We start from the raw sequence: 15,255 nt of genomic DNA on the forward strand, positions 1-15,255 counted from the left end.
GTGAGAAGGTGGGGAGGGGTATTGCTCAGAAGGGTGGTGGGAATGGGTGATTGGCAGATAGCTGCGATGAGCCTGTTGACGACTCTTAACGACTGCAATAGGTCTAACAGGCCCCAACAACATCACACATACCATCTCGGGACTATTTAATTGCTCATCGTCTAACATTGTGTATGCCATAAAATGCCAACAGTGTCCTTCAGCTCTCTATATTGGACAAACAGGCCAGACCTTACGCCAAAGAATAAACGGACATAAATCCGACATCAGGAACCACAAGACAGAAAAACCAGTAGGAGAACACTTCAATCTCCCAGGACATTCTATACAAGATCTCAAAGTAGCTGTTCTATTACAAAGGAATTTCAGAAATAGACTGGAAAGAGAAGCTGCTGAATTGCAACTTATCACCAAACTTAAAACTATGGAGAGACCTGGTTTGAACAAAGACATTGGATTCTTATCTCATTATACATGACAAAGCCATTTTTCACCAAATAAAAAAAGGTGCTACTGGAAGGAATTTTTTTATTTTGTTTTGACCATGGCAGACCAACACGGCTACCTATCTGTAACTGGAACCATTTTTCACCTTCTCACCCCTTGCTTTTTCCTGTTAGACCTATTGCAGTCGTTAAGAGTCGTCAACAGGCTCATCGCAGCTATCTGCCAATCACCCATTCCCACCACCCTTCTGAGTAATACCCCTCCCCACCTTCTCACTATATAGAAAGGTCCGGTGACTTCTGTTTCAGTGTATCTGAAGAAGTGTGCATGCACACGAAAGCTCATACCTAGAACTAACTCAGTTGGTCTTTAAGGTGCTACTGGAAGGAATTTTTTTAAATTAGATATGTTAACAATGAAGCTATGTTTTTCTCTGTTCACTATAATGAGGAATCTAAAAAATGGCTATAGAGCCCTCCCCACTTTTCATAGAAATCAATGAAATATGCCGGCATTGCAGAACCCCTCCACGCTGGATTAAGCCTGCAAAACTGTAGGCAGATACATTAAGGGGTTTTCAGGAGCCTAACAAACTTCAGAATGATAGCTGGGGTGATCCTCTTGCGAGGGCAGATTCTACCATTTTGGCATGGGAGCAATAGGAATCACAGATATGTTTCTTTAAGGGTTTCTGGTGGCAATAGACTTCTCCCACAACCAAAGATTTTTGAGGATGCAGCTGCTTCTCTCCAGTTTTCTTGCAGTTCAATCCTACATTCCTATGGAGAAAAGTAAGGCACTCCACATGGAGGAGAGTGGGCCTAGTGAGGAGGACCACATTCCCCTCCATCCCAGTCACTGGCAGACCTGACAAGGGTCCCAAGGGAAGGTGCAATGTGTTTCTGTGTGCACTGAGGAACGCAGACTTACAGCACCTTCTTAAATTTCATGAGAAATAGGCACCACACTTTTAACAGTGGCAATTGTCAGCTGAACAACATTTGATGGGCCTGGTGCATCTTTAACGGTCTCACTGGACCAGACAAACATATCTGCTTGTCCTCCCTTGACACTGAGCTTCTACAAAGTCGACTCAGAATCTCACTAGATTGACTGAATTGGTATAATTGTTGTAGGAGTAAGATGCTTGATCTATTTAGTGGTCTGATTATTTATTTTGCCATCAGAATCACTGCATGCCTTTGTCTTCTAGGACCCCTTTCTCATCATATAAATAGACCTTTTGTCTACTGCCAGCCTCAGATGGACCATATGACACTTTGGTCTAGTTTATGGCTTTTTAAACCATCGACTTTCCTTCTGTGGCCTCTGAGAAATAATAATTTTGAGGGAGTTTGTGAAGGGCGTGAAAAGCAAATGTAAAGAAAACATATCTTTATCTATCATTCCACACCTATTCTGTATTTTCAATATTAAAAGTGTTTTGGATTGTGTACAAAGAGCACAGTTCTTGGAATTGCTTGCTCATGTCCAAATTAATCCCCCTAAAATGAATGAGAAGATGAGGCAATCAACAGCTATTAGCTATGATTGCTAAATGGGTTGTGCATGCACAGAGGCGGCATTTACTCTGCTTACCAGATGCTAGGGACAAACCACAGGGGAAAGTCGATCACTTTCATGTCCTGTTTCTGAGTGCCCAGATTATCTGGCTAGTCACCACTAGAAATGGAAGGCTGAATGAGGCCGACCTTCGCTGATCCTGAAAGGCCATTATAGACACAATCCAGCTTGTTAGACTCACTTAAGTCTCATGGATTTATATGGGAAAGGAAAACAAGCTTATAGCCAAAAGTAGTGGATCTTAAAAGTTATTACTTCTAGCCAATTTCTGTAGCAATGTTCAATTTTGGTAGCAACATTGGTTGAGGTGGGGTGCCCTAGGACCAAAACCCAGGCTGTCCTTGAGTTAGCGGAGCGATACTTTCATGTGCAAAACACTACACAAACATTCACCATTTTGTGCTGGTCTAGGACCTGGGAGACCAGGATTCAAATCGTCACTCAGCCATGAAGCTCACTGGATAATCCTGGGCCAGTCACTATCTCTCAGCCTAACCCTCAGAGGAAAGGAGATAAATTTGCTACCATGAGGTATTGGGGAAAATGTGGGGTGTAATTATATATTGCTGCTGCTACTGTTACTATTACTAGTACTACAGATATAGCAGACGATGGGGCAGCAACATTTGTTGTGTATGTTTCTGTTCCATGTAGATGGGCCCTAGTGGCTTAAAGTGAAGCTACACAGGAAATGCAGGGTTTTCATTTGGGTTTGAAGGAAGAGAAGCAAAGAGGTGACACCACACAGCTGTTACAACAAGGAGGAATGGGCAGCGCCATTGACATTTGAGTGGCTAAGAGTAGTAAAGTGGAAAAAGTGAAGGCAAATGTCAACTTTTAAAGGTAAGATGATTTTCTGAACTGAGCCTTATTTTAAAAAAATATAAAAATGCCTATGTAGAGATTTTGTTTGCATGTTTTAATATTTTACCCTCCAAGATCCTAGATGGCACAATTGCTAAAGTTACCTTCAAGGCCAGGTTCTGTCCTTGCAACCAGAGTGTCTTGTGTGTGCTTCTACTGTAGGCTTTATGAAGGGGCTACAGACAGAATACATAATTTATTCCTGCATGAGAAAGTTTCTTGGTTAGAGACCTTTCCCAGCAAATTCTATTTTTGCCATTTACTTTTATACAAGGAAAATGGTCACAATTTTGAAGGGTGGAGCAGGAAAAGGACCTGTATCCTGCAGGGGGCAGTGGATGGTGGCAATGTGTGAGACATAGAACATCTTTGGCATCACCACTGTAGAGGCCTGTCTATCCAGGGTCCGGGCAGGGGGACTAGGGGCCAGGTACCTCTAACTTGTGTCTTAAATGTGGTATTTGCATCCCTCCTGCCTAAGAAATGCACAAGTTCCTCATACAGAGATATATTGGAATTTCAGGCAAAGGGACAGGAAGGAGGAGGAAAGTTACACATCCTATTTCTGCACAACAAGAAATCATTGGAAACTGCTCTAATGGTGGTGTGCTATCCTTCTTCTTCTTTTAAAAAAATCCAACTACACATTTTCCTGAGGGCTAAAACTATGGCTGAACATGGACAGTGGACAGTGAATGCGAGGAAGTTTGCCTGCTTCATAAATGTGTGCTAAAAAGTGGTGTAGATGATTGTGGCTGGCTTTGCCTCATTCTATGGCTGCTGTTGCTCAACCCAGGTTGCTCAACCTGCCTTCTTCTGTTGCTATGGGATGAAGACCAATCACTTCCCAGCATCGACTGCTGTGTTTTGCCCTTACTTCCTATATTTAGGGAAAGCCCATTTTGGATGTCCCCGCCCCCTCTATTAACAAATATGTCAAGAGAGAAAGTGGGGCTGTGCTTCCCCAGTACTGACCAGTAGTTGATAACATGGAACAGGAATGGCAATGGAAATTACATTGGTGTCATCCTGCAAAGTGCTCTCATAACTTCTTGTTATCGTGACAGGAAGTGGGATTTAGTGAGCTGCTATTCTCCTTTCTAGTTCCATCCTTACGATGGTGGCCTTGGTTCATGACAGAGGTCAAGATGCAGCACATGGGAGAAAGCATGTTCCATAACTATTTCACAATGAAAAATACCAAAGTCTCTGTTGGCTACACTTGTTGGAAATATATTGTGAATGGAAAAACACAAACAGCTCAGTCTAAACCCCTAAACTGGAAGTAATTTATTAAGGCATGTAAGCCCACAAGGACTACAGAGAACAGCATAAAGCTGCATCCCTTTCACTTGCAGAGTTCTGTTGTCAACTATTGTTTCAGTAAAAGTTGGATAGAGGAGAATTAAAACAGAGTTTCTTGAATTTGCCCGATTGTACAAAATTAAGTTTACAGTGTTAAATTTACATATCCAATGCTTGCAACCACTAGGAAAATGTTGATCCGAGGCACAGATCTTCATGTGTCACAGAGGATATCTGTGTGCAGAGAGGTGATCTATGATTTGATAGTGGTTTTGAGCAGATCCGTTGTAAAAACAACTATGAGGATGTATAAGTATCTCTGAGTGATGCAGATCCATGTCTGTGCACCACGGCAGTACGGGAAAGCACCAAATCTACAATTTTTATGAATCAGCAGTGGAGACAGATGTGATCTGCAATCTGATGGTTCTGGTGGTAGTGGGAAACCGGCGCAATTTCAAGAGGATCACTTTTAATGGATCCAGTATGTGTGCACACACACGTGTGTGTGTGTGTGTGTGTGCACGCGCGCATGCGCATGCGCAAATACGTCCATTCTCCCCCTGCTACTCAGTAAAAGATGACACTGCAGGGCTGTGCCTCCTACCTGACCTCCCTCCAGTCATTGCCACATACTGGGACTGAGGTGGGCACAATGTAAACACACATCGGGGGAGTCAATCTGGTGCTCCTGCCAGCACAACTTGCCGCCGCTGCCACCACTCCCTTCGCTGGAGGGAGGTCAGGTAAGCAGAGTGGCCCAACCCACTTCTCTCTACTGCAGCTGCTACTTTATCCTCCCTCTGCTCCCCCTCTGTCCCAGCTCCTGTGACATCCCCTCCCCTCCGTCTCCGTCTCCCACACCACTCCTTTTTCTACCCTCTCCTCCTTTCCCTCCTCTCCTCTTGGTCACTTCACTCTCTGCAGCTGCTCAGGTGCCAACCTAAGCCTTGAAAAGTGGTTGCAACTGACAGGGGATGTGGGAAGGGACATCATTTCTTAGAAAGAAAACATGTATCCAGTCTCACCTTCTCATGACAAAGGCTGAAGTGAAGAAGGGAGGGGGGCTCAGAAACCCATGGGATCCAGGAGACAGCCTCAAGAATGCCATTGCACCCAAGGGTGATGGGCTAGTGACCCTCGCCCCAGAGCCTAGGCTAAATATGCATTGAATTGCAGCCCTTGGCTTTTACAGAAAGTCTTGTGGCACCCTAAAGACTGAAAAATTTAATGAGACACAAGCATTTGTGGGCTAGAGTCCACTTCATCCGATGCATCAAATATATCTAAAACTGGTTAGCATTTAAGGCATCACAAAACCTGTGCGTGTGTCTATTTATTTGAATGTTTGCACAGATACTGATTCAGTAACAAGACACACAAATGCGCACAACTGCAGTATTCTTATTTCTCTGTAACGATATAAAATAGAAAATAATGCTGTTGATACTAGATACCAGTAACCTGAAAACCAAGGGCAGCATTGAAATCAATGGGAGGCAAAGTGCTTAACTAAATATTTAACATGAAGTGAAGCAAAATTAAAGTAAGCAACTGGGTAGGGTAATTGTAATTATTTTTGAACAAAAGGGGATGAGTTTATTTGATGTTTTCTGTTTTGTTGCCTATGGAAAACAAGAAGTTTGAAATGCAGAAATTATATACTCAGGCCTCAACTTTGTACATATCAATTTCCATACTGTATTTCAGGTTGAAATATGAAAGCATTACATTATTTAGATTTATAAAGAAAAGTAGAAGACAAGCATTTTCCCTCAGAGGTGTTATTTGCTAATTAAAAACGGAGGCAGGTTTTATACAGTCAACCACATTCCTATTTGTTTTAAGCTTTCCCCCTTTTAAAACACAAACACACACACACTTCACTGGTACTTACTAGTATTGCTTTCTCTTACTTTGCAAAGTTGCTTCACGAGGCTATTGAAACTGCATCCGCATTCACATTTACCAAATGATTTCTCTGAATACAGAAGTGAAGGCTTCCAAGTTTTTACGTTTGAAAATAATACAAAAAATGTTACACTAATGTTACCTAACGAAAAAGAGATGAATTTTCTGGAGGGCAAAGCACCATGCTTTTATTATGCAACATAATAGTTATTAAAACTGTAAATGAACAAGATCTCTAGTTCATAACTGATCTCTGGAACCTGTTAAGAAAACAGATCTCTTTGGACCTGTAAAAACAAATAAACTGAAAATACAGAGACTTGAAATCTTGTATATGAGTTATTTTCAGCTGCATTTACAGGTTGTTAATTTGCCCTCACAGCTGAGCCTGTACATGTTTACTTGGCAGTTAACCTCTTTGGCATTAGTGGGACTTACTCCCATGTAATTATGCACAGGATTGCAAAACACTCTTCAGAAATATAAAACCTTATTTAAATGGGAGAATCATCTTTATAGAGGGAATAAGCCTATATACAATAACTAACCTAAAAAATTAATATTCAACCCCTACGTGTGATGAATGTTATTTTACTACGGTATCATTTTTGCTTAAATTCCCCTTTGCTAATCTAATGCATTGATCTCTGTAAATACTGTGCATCATGTAAAGAGGAGCTAACATTTTCAACTGTTGTGAAAAGAAGCATACTTCCTAAAACATGTCTTAAGAACAGTAGACACTGTTGCTTTAGAGATCAATAGTCATTTGCCTATGACATGTCTCCACATAAGTAATGAAGTTAGGATTAGTGCATAAAGTAGATACATTGAAACTAGCAACCTTATTTTTGCTGTTTTCATACTTTCTTGTCATTTGGAGTAATCACATATCAAATAACATGATTTCCCCCAGCTCAGCTCTTACGAACTGGAAAAACAGACTGCGCTGTGCATTTGTTTAGATTTGTGCTAAAGCTAAATGCTTTATAAACACTTCAAAGCTACGCAAAGTTTTCTCTTCCTTCTTTTATAAATTCAAATGACAAGGGAAGAAACTGACAGCTGCCTCAAGTTTTATGCTAAACCAAAGTAGAGAAAATATAGTTGTTTTAAATCAAAACCACTGTTGGATGCACTGAATTCTCTCATTCAATTCAATGAGATAGTGGAGGGGGCTTTCTATTATCTCAGAATGGATTGTGCATCTGCTTTTGCAATTGTCTGGTCTGCATTAACACGATGTAATATAAATTATTAATTTTAATTGTAAAATTTTAAAAAATAACTTACTGCAAGTGAAAACCTCATAGAGAATGAATTCATTGTTAACCCAAGCTTTGAGAAAGACTTCAGTGGAAGCAATGAGTATTTTGTTCAATCTGATGTCATTTACTCATGTTAAAAAATATTATTTTACCTCACTACAATCTCCCCCCCCCCTTTTCCCACAGAAACGTATGGCCTGATCTAACCACATTAACTCAGAAGTAAATCTTACTAATTTCAATGAAATTTACCCCCAGGAAAGCTTGCTTAGGAAAACTGCCCTCCTTGTACTGAAGGATACACTGAAATCCATCCTAAAAAGAGGAACATTTCCCCTTGAAAATGGAAGGGGAAAATGTTATTGGTTAGATATTGTGTTTGCGCTATAACCCTGGCTAATGCAAATCTGTTCTCCTGAGAATTGCATTTTTTTTTTGCCTGGATGGATTCCTGATGAAATAATGGCATTCAAAAAAGACCAAGATGCTATGTAGGGAATGCAGATAACTTGGCCCGGATTTGAACCTCCTTAATTACATTAACTAGGTTGACAGAACTGCTTCACTTCTATGACTTTTGCTCTAGAAGTTCCAGGTTCTCAGTAATGCAAGGCATCGATATGCAGTGTTTCAAGTTAACCCCAGAAAATACTTGACTGAAAGGATTTTGCCTCTTAGAAGGATGTGCCATATGACGGATGCTGCTGCGTGGGGCCCTGCCAGCTTCTTATCTTCAGCCTAACTAAAGACTTGCCCAGTGTGGTGTCCACTCAAGGCACCGACACACAAGGCCTTCGCAATTTCCCTTCCTTGCATCTTCCAGGCACCATCTGCAAATTCAAGATTCTGTTTCTGATCACTGAGAGATGTTTTGCCTTCAATAATTCTCGAAACAAACAGGCTCTGCATTGAGTAAAGACATATTTGAACTAACCCTTGGGCTATTGCAATCAAAGATCTCTGGAGCCCATCATTAAAACTGGCTGGTGTTTTGAGGGGGGGGATGGGGTTATGCTGCTACTACAACTGTTAAAATATTTGCTGGAGAGGTAAAAGAGGGCAAGAAAAAGAACATTTTTAAAGAAATATGCAAAAAGATCCAAAATCAGTATGACGATGAAGATTCACTAGCCACTACTCCTTTGCTGGCAATGTCTGGCATCTTTTCAATAAGGTTTAAAATATGTGTGTACACACACACACACACACACACACACTCCATACTCCACACTCCACACTTCAATGAATGTCAGGAAACATAGCAATATCTGGTACATACTTAACCACACATTTGGAATACAATTTATGTAGCAGATAACAGTTTAAGAAAAAGTGCCAGTTATCTAGTCAAAAACAGAAAGCCTTTCAAAGTCTAATTTTAAATTTTGTTTTTGAAAAATAAATAAATCCCAAAACAGATTAGATATGAAGCCAATTCCTTACCTTTTGTGTTATTTCTGGACAAGAATTATAATAACTGGCACCTGGTACCTTCTCTTGCTTTGATCCTGTATTTAAAAGAAAATAAATGTTAGTTTGGAAGAAATTATTGCCAGTTAAGCACAGAATATAATATGAAATGGGTGACAGTTCAAATTAGCCAACCACAGACCTTGTTTTAAAATGTAAAATTCACTGGAAAAAGTTTGATTTTAAAAGCAAGAATATGCTATCCTGCAACACACACATCTGAACGTGCAATCCAACCTTTCTCAGTCACAAAATGAATCATGTACAAATCTGTCTGTTTGCCATGAGTACAGTACAGTTCTTAGCAACTTGCTCACAGTGGCCTTATCTGCAACTACCGAGGCTTCAGTATCAGTGTAAATAAATAAATGAATGAATAAATTAAAATTGCAACCATGCAGCCTTAAATTATTAGCATGTTTAAAATCTAGAGAGGCTCAACTTTATATTCCATTGGGGGGGGGGGAGATCACCTTAGGGCAGTTTACTCTGGGTATCTACCAAAAGTTGTGTGTGTGAGTGTGTTCAGAGATGGATATTGCTCTGCAAATTATACAATCTGAAACAGAAGTTGTTAAGAAAGCACAGTGGTATGAAACAATTACTATAAATTAACCACATGTCATCATCACCAGAAATCTTACATTTACACAGTACGTGACAGATGTACGCAGTCCAGCACTGAGGAACACCGAACCCTCTCCTAACTTACCTTGCATATCAAAAACAGGCTAGTGGAACTAAGAGCGCTAGAAATCTGAAGCCTTTTGTCCACTGTAGTCTGACTTTGTGCCGACTTTTTCCGTTTTGGTGCCATCTGCTGGCAGGCAGCATCTTCTGCACTGCTTTACTGCAGTACATAAAATTGGATTACACAACTATCATACAGTACAAATGTGGGAGATCGCAGCCCCCCCCCCTTCACATTCTATGTTTTCATGGCCAACCAATCAGAGACGCCTACAGTTCCAGTTCATATATTTTGAAATACAGCAGAATGGATACAGAGGTCGACATATGATTTCTCTTGGCTCTGCTTTAGCAGCAGCTCAGTGTGGAAAAGCAGCGTTTGCAAAATGCATTAGGCTTCTTCATTTCCAATTCAAACTGCAAGGATTTTTAAACGATGAGGCATTAGTTGAGGCTTCCAGGCATATTACAGTTGCATTCGTAAGAGTACTAACAAAGCTTTCTATGGGACTTGGGGAGAAATATAAGGACTAGAGATAAACGATAGTTCACTTTTTTCATATACTGTAGAAATAATTGCTGCTCATGGTGGGTATGCTTTTGACTCTTGTAAAGAGGGGTTTGCAGGTTTTCTGTTCCTTGATTCAAGAACCTGCGAAATCTATTTGATGCTTTCCAGTATCTTGTCAGCCTTAAAATTCAAGGAATAGTCCAAATCTTATTTCTCTCCAAAAACATTCAATTCAAAGCAATCCATGCAACAAGACAATATTGTAAGTATTTGCTCTGGCTCTCACTTGTGGACACAGCACTAGGGTGGAATCTACACATACAAAAAAACACTGTGAAAATGCTTTTTAAAAAACGTTCTGAAAAATATATTGAATTTGCCATAGCTCACATTTGTAAATTGCACTTCACAACACAGTGAAAACATTTTATTTGCAGCTGTATAGATGAGTAGGTCTCTCGACTCTGTTTCTGCAAAAGGCTTCAACACAAAGATCATGACAGAACATCATGTATGTGCTGCAGGGGTTAAGCTACATGGTTAAACACAAGTGAAGATTCCCAATGTTTGACACACACACCCAGGCGCTCCTATTGCAGAGAGGATCGGGCACAGTCATTCATGCAGCTGGTGTCCCAAACCATGGGCAAGCAGACGGGCATGCCTCTGAATATGTTGTGTGCACATATGTGTGTTAAATCTATTTGTGCCAGTGCAGTCATCTCCACATGACACAAAACAGCCATTAGTGTGATTCTGTGCTCTACATGGACAGTACCTTCATGGATACTTTGGTTCTGCAGTCACCATGAAGGAAAGGACAAGGACACTCAAGGAAACCATGGTGGCCGCATAGCACCCACTATGGGGATTTCACTCCCCACAAAGGGCAGTGCCAAAGGAGTCTCCATGCATTCCCCAAGCACTCAGGTGGGTCCACAGGTGGAGTTCAGTCCATCTCGTGCCCCCTGCACTCCCAGTAGCTTTGCTTCAAAATGCTGACATCAAGTGAAAGACTGGAGTATTAATGACACCAGCCACTTAAATAATGGGCAAAATAAATATTGGCAGAAGCTATTAATATTGAATGCAAGCTAATGTATCTCAATTGGAACAGTCAACCTTTTAGCTCCTTGATTAATAACTGGTCAAATGTTACAACAGCCGACATGCTGGGTGCGAAATGAAATAAAGGTATCTATTTTTGCTGAAATACATGACCCTAAATGAATCCATTAAAAAAATTAATGTTACTGGAAATAAGTGGCTTTTACACTTACTTAAACATGGCACAGAGAAGGCAGCATATGATAAGCAGATAAATTGCTATTGCCAGAACCATTAATATTTTAAAAATCTCTGCACTGTTGGGAGGGGATGAGGGGAAGGCAGGTGCAGGAATTTTAAAAATGCCTTGTGCTTTCTCCATCATAGCACATCATCAGATCTCTGAACTAGATGTCATATTATATTTCTCATTTAACAAAAATTTCCTGCTGGTTATGGCTCTGTGCCTGTAAAAGGCACCAAGTTCATTCCCTGGCATCTCTCCTTAAAGGGTCTCGGATTATGGGATGGGGAAACACCTCTTAAGGTCTTGGAGAGTTACTTCTAACAGGGCCGCCTCTTATATTATAATTTCTAGCTGTACAACCTATTGTTTTTCAAGCACACCTATGTACATGCTCATCAGAAGCCCTGACTGGTTGTGGCTTGTTGCTGTGTAATGGGCAAAACAACCCACAGGGCAGACATGAACTGGGGCCAAAAATGCACCAAGGGCCATTTCCATTAGATTTGTGACAAATATTGGCATAAAAAACAAAACAAAAAAACACACACCCCACTATCTCAACTTTCAGATGACACTGCTCAGTATTTCTATTTTAATGTTTTATCAGCTTTTTGTGATATTTTGATTTTGCGTTGTGCATTTACTTTTTGTTTGTGATTTTAACTTGTGTAACTTGTGTAAACGGCTTAGAAATCTTGTTTTATTAAATAGTAAAAATGAATCAATGAATAAAATCCCAAACTTGCCTTGTTGGAGTTTGAACTGGTGGTGGCTACCTAAGGAAATATCTCAATACAGCAGTGGAACAGTTTGCAGAAAATATTGTATGGTTGCGCAGTGGTAGTGCATCTACATGAAGCTGCTGAAGGATGTCCTATTGCAAGATGTCACTAATATATGCCTAGGGAACAGCTGAAGCTCTCCTTTTTATCAAATCCAGATGATGGTGTTTTTAAATCGGTCTCAGGACATGGTAACATACCCGTCAAAGACAAATAAACTGGCACTCAATCCCATTAAGATGGAGGTACTGTTAATGGGCAGATTGCCAGCTAAGTGGTGTTCATTTTGTTCTGGAGGACTTGCACTCATCCTCAGTCTTGTTGCTGGAGAGAATGAGCAGCTTCTATGTCTCAGAGTGTTTTTTTTACCAGGATACTGTGTAATCTAAACCTGGAGCTGGCTCTGTGATTGTGGCTGACTGAGGATACAGCCGATCTTGGGCCAGCTGAGACCTGCCCACTCCTCACCCATTTGGGGGATTTTTGCAGGCTGCCACCCGGTGGGAATCTGCCTGTTTGGCAGATGGAACAGAAAGAGGTCCATGCCTGCTCAATTATGCTGGTGTCACTGTAGTTGGAGGCCAGCAGGTCTGGGGACAATCCAAGCGCTCACCCAACCAGCTCAGAACATAGGGAAATTGAACTGTAGTACTTGATTGATACGTATATTGCACCAGCCTTCCTCTAGTTATCCACGCTGATAACCTCTCACTTGGATTGCAGCAGTGCATCATACATGGGCCTGCCTTTGAAAATGCTCCAGACACTTCAATTGGTCCAGAATAGGGCCACAAGACAACAGAATATGGTCATATATGAAACCAGTGCTTTTTCACTAGCAGTGGCTTCCTGTCCATTTCTGGGCCCAGGCTTTTTAAACTTTAAAAACTTTTAGTGACTAAAGATATTTATTAAAGTATTCAGATCTGTAGAATTTTACAGAGCTGATGTGGTTTTTGCTATCATAACTTTACCTACAGTTGCTGACTTTAATCTGTATTTGCTTTATGATTTTATTTGTTTTGGTTTAACAAAGAAGCTTCTGCTGTTGAGTGGTCTAAAATGCAGTAACTAAACAAACAAACTTCAACCTTAGTAATGATAATAAAAGGGCCTGAAAATAATACTTAATGCTACTGTGCAACTCTGTGGTCTGACTATGCTCTATAATGCTGTTGTAGAGCTGGGAGAGGGGCGATTCCCTATGAAGAAAGGCCAAAGCATTTGGAGCATTTTTATTCAGGCACAGGTTGATAAGCACAGGTTTTAAACGCAGTGTAAGGTAGTCTCTATGGGAGTATATTGTATTTAATTATGGGGTATCAGAATTTTTAGGGGGTTAACCAGGCTGGGATAGCTGGGATAGCAGGCTTGTTGGTTTCTGAATGTCTGATGTAGATTTTCAATTTCATTGTTCTGCATGGGGCAATGACAATAAAAATTATCGTATTGTATTGTAAGCAATGCAATTCTAGGCCCCAGATCCACAGGCTGGAGAAGGTTCAGAAGGAAAACTGCTGCACCTCCTCTGGCAGAGAACTGTGCCAGCAATGAAGTGGATCACTTCACAGGCAGAAAGCTGCTGCTTGTGGAAGTAACTAACCTTACACCTGCAGACTGAGAATTCTGGCAAGGGGGGGGGGGGGACACAGGCAAAGAGAAGAACTCTGCCCCTCCCCCCACCAGCTCCTGCCCTGACCAGCAAGAATTTTGGAAGCAGAAGTGGATCTACCACTGTGCGTCCCACTTCAGGGTGCAGATCCTCCAAATGTCCCAATTTTCCAAGGACAGTCTCAGAATTACAGAAGCCACCCCAGTTTCTGATTGATCCCATAATGTCCCAGTTTTCCTTTTTCCTCCCCTCCCCATCACAGTCAACAATTGAAAGTGGTGTGTTTGTGTTTGTAGGTGCAAAAACAGAGTCCTGTTTAAACCGAAAATAAAGTCCTAGCCTCAAATGAAGGAAATGGTGAAGCTGGCATATGAAGCCCTTCCTATACTTTTGAAGGAAAATGTCATTAATTCACTTTAAACTCTTCAATTGCAATGTTTCAGCATTACTTAGGAAATATGTGAAGCTTATCGCAAATGGAGCCTTACACAGCAAGCCTTTACATCTCTCCTCAGAAGTCCTACGGTATTCAGTGGAACCTACTCCCAGGTAACTGGGTAAAGACTGGGCAGCCTTATACTGCAATCCTAAGCATTTTTACTCAGAAGTAAATCCCACTGAGTGCAGTAGGATTTACTCTCTGGTGTGTTTCTGATCATTCTGACAATTTCTATTTTTTTTTGTTGTTATTATTGTTACCTGCCTTTTTCCCTGACAGGGACTTAAGACGGCTTACCTCTGAAAATTTATTTCATTCCATTTATCCTGTGAGGTAGGTTCGGTGGAGAGGTTGCAACTGGCTCAAGGTGACAGATGTACCATACATGATGTCTATGTGTGCAGCAAGATCAACCGCGGGAAAAGCTTCCTGGTGTAGAATAGAATGCCCTTATTTTCATCTGAGAAATGTTGGCGGGTATGAGAGGGCACTACAAGGAAGAACATGCTGGAACATATTATACACAATTACAATTAGTATGGAAACTTCTGATAAAAATAAATGTTTCTTCCTCCCTAGAATACTAGAATCCAAGTGTACCCAATTAAGTTTATTGGCAATAGCTTCAGAAATTACAAAAGGAAGTATATATATTGTAACCTGCCCTGTGATCCTCGGATGAAGGGTGGTAAAGACATTTAATAAATAATAGCCAATTCTTCACATATTTTTCTTTATTTTTATTTTAAAAATATTTTTAGGCTGGTCATCATGCTCATGGATACTAGGACAGTATATACAGTTGCAATCAAAATTATTCAACCCCCACTGTAAATTGTGTTTATTATCAAAATTTCAGCTGTCTGCAATGAGCAAATCAAACAAAAGCGATTGAAATAGCTCAACACGGGGGCTCCGCTAGGGGCGCCACGGAAGATGGCCGACAATACCATCTCTCCAGCTCACATGAGGTAATTAAGAGGCTGAGATGGGAGTAATCAGCTTCCCAGGTTTCTTCCCGGTGGAAGGGAAGATGCAGTCTCATCTGCGGCTGCCCACGAACCACCCCCGAGTTCAA

The 15,255-nt window shown here is 40.9% G+C and overlaps 1 long non-coding RNA gene across 2 annotated transcripts in view; it reads right to left on the bottom strand.

Annotated features, from left to right (window-relative positions):
- Positions 1–9,602, bottom strand: part of LOC309341735 — a 55,486-nt gene extending 45,884 nt beyond the window's left edge. Inside the window, exons 1-3 of one of the 2 annotated variants that reach the window (XR_014156549.1) lie at positions 9,562–9,577; positions 8,823–8,887; positions 7,649–8,209 (exon numbers count right to left, since the gene is read on the bottom strand). This is a non-coding gene — a long non-coding RNA (uncharacterized lncRNA). Of the gene's footprint in view, positions 1–7,648; positions 8,210–8,822; positions 8,888–9,561 lie in introns of those variants that run through there. The other variant, XR_014156548.1, reaches the window with a different exon arrangement.
- Positions 9,603–15,255: the final 5,653 nt, after the last annotated feature.

The sequence above is a fragment of the Podarcis erhardii genome, assembly GCF_964252035.2.
Source record: "Podarcis erhardii genome assembly, chromosome: 5".
NCBI classification, from domain to species: Eukaryota; Metazoa; Chordata; class Lepidosauria; order Squamata; family Lacertidae; genus Podarcis; species Podarcis erhardii.